A 5,313-nucleotide genomic window follows, 5' to 3' on the forward strand; every position below is an offset into this window, starting at 1 on the left:
TAGACATCAACATAGCCAACTTGATTAAGATCATAGAGTGTAGTATTCTACCAACAAATGTCCATAATCTTTTCAATCTAATTTTTGGTTGGACAAATGTGGCATGCATTTTGCTAGTTGCAAATTGTTATGTGCTTAGAAGAATCCGAGTTAGGCATAAGCTTAGTAATTCATTAGCCAAACCCTAGGTGGTCCACTCCGTTCGGGCAGGTCGCGATAAAGTACGACCTATTAAACTAGAGACTTGTAGACATTAATCCTAGAGAGTCTATGCTTTTCTAGACATCAACATAGCCAACTTGATTAAGATCATAGAGTGTAGTATTCTACCAACAAATATCCATAATCTCTTAAATCTAATTTTTGGTTAGACAAATGTGGCTTGCGTTTTGCTAGTTGCAAATTAGTACATGCTTGGAAGAACCCGAGTTAGGCGTAAGCTTAGTAATTCATTAGCCAAACCCTAGGTGGTCCACTCCGTTCGGGGAGGTCGCGATAAAGTACGACCTATTAAACTAGAGACTTGTAGACATTAATCCTAGAGGAGTCTATGCTTATCTAGAAAAAATTGATCAAAACAACAGCATGCCCTACTTGATTAAGATCATAGAGTGTAGTATTCTACCAACAAAAATCCTTGCGCACCCACTTTATTCCTAGATAATCTCTTAAATCTGATTTTTTTGGTTCGACGAACGGGGCTTGCCTTTTTCTAGTCAGGCATTTATAGATTCATCTAGTTTTGTTTGGACTAAGGCATGATAAACATGGGCAGATATTTGCTAATTTGACTCATAACCTTAAATAGTCCATGTGAGGCATGGACAGTGCCAACACGACTCGTAACCTCATCTGTCTCATACGAAGCAAGCGCATTGCTATCTTATGTTGTGTCGTGTTCTCATGTGATTCGTGATTACTGTGTGTGGTCGGAGACGAGACCGACCGAGTACAAGGTTGACATGTGGGGCTTCTTGTGCTCAACAACACTCCCAACTCGAACTCGCCTATATAAATTGAAGCATTGTGCTCAACAACACTCACACTCATTCCATCACTAAACTCGTACAAATTCGTTATCTCACCAATCTTCTCAACTTCCACTCATTCGTCATGGAGTACAAAACAGAACAAGTCCAGTTCCAGCCTAGCCAAGCGGATTCGCCGCAAGTCGGAGACAAGTTTCATCAAAGAAGATCGGCCAATTATAGGCCTAACCTTTGGAAATACGATTTCCTCCGGTCGCTTAACAACTAACAACAACAACGACCTCGTAAGATTCTAATTTGTACCTCCCGTGCTCATAAGTTCCATCAAATTTGATCGTTAATTATCGAACCTGTTCTTTTTTGGTTGTACTCCTTTATTCAAGTATTGCACATGAGACACACGTTGATTTTATTTATTTTTTAATTCGAGCAAGGTAGTATTTTGCTAAATTGATTTGTAACATCACATGCATGATCTTAATATGTGTGGTTATCATATATATCAGCCATCATCTAGACTTGATTTATAGCTAACATGAATGTAAAAAACCAATTCATCTAGCTATATACATTTGCATGTACTAAATTTTTCTGAAAAATTAGCTTGCTCACGGTTGAGTCCTCTAGGGATTGAAATGAAACGAACCATTTCAGGCTCACTATACAACAAAGTCAATCGCGATAATAAAAAAATCAATCATGTTATTAGAAACATAACGAATCCACATTATTTTGGATGTTACTTCTTAAAATATGATTAAACCGGTCAATTAGAATGAGTCTAGATAAAACCTTATTAGAAGCAATCAAGACTTTGCAATATATTTTACCATAAATTCGTAAAGGATAAAGTAGTATAATCACAACATCTTGGCATTGCTCTATAGGTTGAATTAATTGAGGCCTTTTCGAGGTAGATTTCGATCTTACGAATTCGACTCGATTCTGTAGAAAGAAGGAACTAAAGAACGGGTAGAATGGCTCGTGGAGGAAGTAAAGCCAATGTTATCAGAAGCAGTCGATTCACTCCCCAAGTTAGAGTTGATTGACAGCATGAGAAAATTGGGGCTGTCCAACCTTTTTGTCACTGAAATAAAAGAAGCTCTTGAAACCGTTGCATCCACCAACGGTGGCGTTTTCAACGTGGAAGATCGGCTCTATGCCAGTGCACTTCGGTTTAGACTCCTCAGACAGCATGGCCATGTCGTTTCACAAGGCAAGTCGTAAATATGGATGTGTGTGATTTCCTTCGTATGAGATGTTACTAACGAATGACAGCACAAACCAAATAAATCAACGAATAATGCTATAGGTACCGAAGATTACTCCACAAAAGTTGGTTCCTTCCATAGCAGTCATACCTATTGGGACTTAGCTCTACTGAAAAACCTTCTTGTTTCTGGAGAGAGGATCACTAAAGGAAAGTGTAATTGTGGACTAGACGGTGAAGAAGGTTTCGTCCACAGAGAGGTTTTATCGAATTGAATGCATACAATCCGCTCAAAGTTCATATGCCATTATTCACTGTTTTCCAATAACATCTTCTTAGTCATCAGTCGTCGTACTTTCTAATATTTATTAACATCGAGTATAATTAGTACTATCAGCAATTATTGTTGGTTCTGTCTGGCCGTAAATCTTCGACTTTCATTTTGTAATCAGATGAATTAAGGATGTTCAAGGAAGGAAGGAACACATTGAACGGAAGCAACTGCGAAGATGTTGAAGATATGATAGAGCTTCTTGAGGCTTCACATCTGGCTTTGGAAGGCGAAAACATTTTGGATGAAGCGAAAGCCTTCTCAACTGGGATTGTCCGAGAGAGAGTCTCCGGTTTGGATGGTCAGCTCTTGAAACGTGCCGTCCATGCTTTGGAGCTTCCGATGCACTGGAGGGTCCAGTGGTTCGACATCAAATGGCAAATTGGCTTGTATGAGCAACAGGAGGACAAGCAAAGTAATCTCCTTGAGCTTGCAAAACTCAATTTCAACACGGTCCAAGCCACACACCAAAGAGACCTTAGAGATATATCCAGGTAATTTCATCACGCTCAAACTACTTATGATATTTCAACAAAAAAAAAAAACTACTCATGATGTATATGGTCTAAATTCATCCTAGGAAATTGCCTTCTTTGAAGTTATGTGTACCGGACATGATGTGACTTTCATATCTTTGGATTTTGATTAGTTGCTTCGGTAAATTCAGGTGGTGGAGGGATCTGGGACTTATCGAACATGTTAACTTCCCGAGGGATCGGCTGGTCGAAAGTTTCTTGTGCGCCCTTGGACTCTCTCAGGGATCACGGTTCAGCTCTCTCCGAAAATCTCTTACCAAGGTCATCATCTTGATACTGGTGATCGACGATATCTACGACCTATATGGTTCGTTGGAGGAGCTAGAATGCTTCACTGGTGCCATTACGAGGTTGGCCACCATGCCTCCCAATCTCTACCTTTCGTGTTTGTTCAGCTCATTTTCTCTAATTGGAAAGTCCAATGCTTCTAGATGGGATTCAGAGCAGATTCAATAGATTCCCGATTGCATGAAGGTCTGTTTCCGAGTGCTTCGCGATGTTACATACGACATCGCTTATGATATTGGCAAGGATAAAGATTGGCATCGAGTGCTACCACATCTCACGAAAGCTGTAAGAAAAAACTGTTGGATAACTGGATATCCATGCATATGTCACCCTAACTATTTTATGTCCTGCATGATTAATCATCTACGATTAAATCTTCTTTTTTCCTTATTTTTCCACAGTGGGAAGATTTTTGGAAAGCGTTACTTAATGAAGCAAAGTGCGACAATATGGGCTACACTCCATCTTTGGAAGAGTACTTAAACAATGCATGGACATCATCTTCTGGACCACTGATCTTGTCTCATGCTTGTTACTTCACGGGACATATGAAATTGGACGATGCCGCAGATTTGCTACAGAGAAACAAGGATCTGATTTACAATGTGTCCATGATAATTCGACTTTGCAACGGCCTGGGAACATCAACGGTAATTATCAAACTTCTGTGGAAATGTTATAAACCAATTGAATATGACATGATGGACAAATTCTTAGCTTTTGTACTTACACGACGTAAGGAGTAACTAAATTTAGGAAATTGAATCTGATTAACGAGTTAACTGATTTATCTATTTGATTAGGTTGAAAGAGACAGAGGAGATGCTCCATCCTCAGTGGTGTGTTACATGCGAGAGGCAAATGTATCAGAGGACGTTGCTCGTAAGCACATCAAGGTATTGATAAACCAAGCATGGAATAGAATTAATGCTCGTTGCTTCGGCAATGCCGAGACGCCATTTCTCCGACCCTTCATCAATGTCACCGTGAACGCTGCTCGTGTTGCGCATATGCTTTACCAGTTTGGAGATGGGTTCGACGTCCAGGACGGCGACATTCAGCAGCAAATTCTATCTATTGTGATCAAGCCTCTCGCTCACGACTAAGATATTAGCGCAAGTGTAATCACATAGCGGCTATGTAAGCTAGACTAGCTGCTGCAAGTCCAAAGATTGAGGGCTATAGGCAAATTGTATCCTAGGCAAAGCAATAATTACGTTTGTGTTTCACCCGGAATATCGGCCAAATACCTTAAAAAAAACAAGCAGCCTCAGAATCAAATGCCAGTGCATTCACGGGCGGCATTAGAAACGGCAAAAAGGTTAAATTGTGTCAAACTATTTGACCTTCAAAACTGTAAAGCACTCCTTGGTATGAAATTTTGATTCTGGGTTCTTGACTAGAAAGTTTGTCATCGGGTCTCGATTCTTTGGAAGATGCTTTATCAACTCGGTAGATTTGGATTTGATGTTGTATTGACATATTGGCGCAGTCAAAACTATAGAGTAAAGCTGCGATTGATTTACGGAGTCAAGTTTGATTGAAGTAAATGTATATCAAATCAACCTCCGCAAAGCTCGAATTGATTTGAAAGAATCCAACATATTCAACTTAAAATCAGATGATAGACCACGTTGACTTGACTGAACTTAGGTCATATCTGCAATTTCCTCTTTCTCAGAAATGAAAATTTATGAATGTGTTTTGAGGGCTTTGTCCCCAACTTATGGCTTCTAGCACGAAATCAAAATCCAGAACACAAAATCCTAAAGTGGCTGCACTTCGCTTCATGTTTACAATGCACGTCTTTTCTTCGGAATTTAAGTCTGATAGCTAAAGTCAACACTATCGCAAACACGTGATACTGTAAATACTCGTAATAAGGTTAACTGTTGCAAACCATTGTAACGGTTTGATAAACAGGTATTTTGAGGGTGGATGAGACCAGATGCCACCTCA

At 39.7% G+C, this 5,313-nt stretch overlaps 1 pseudogene; it reads left to right on the forward strand.

Annotated features, from left to right (window-relative positions):
- Nucleotides 1–917: 917 nt before the first annotated feature.
- Nucleotides 918–4,674, forward strand: LOC130137227 ((E,E)-alpha-farnesene synthase-like; annotated as a pseudogene).
- The last annotated feature ends 639 nt before the right edge of the window (nt 4,675–5,313 follow it).

Source organism: Syzygium oleosum, unplaced genomic scaffold (genome assembly GCF_021117445.2).
Source record: "Syzygium oleosum isolate NSW1041296 unplaced genomic scaffold, Sole_v2.1 Sole_v2.65, whole genome shotgun sequence".
Lineage (NCBI taxonomy): Eukaryota > Viridiplantae > Streptophyta > Magnoliopsida > Myrtales > Myrtaceae > Syzygium > Syzygium oleosum.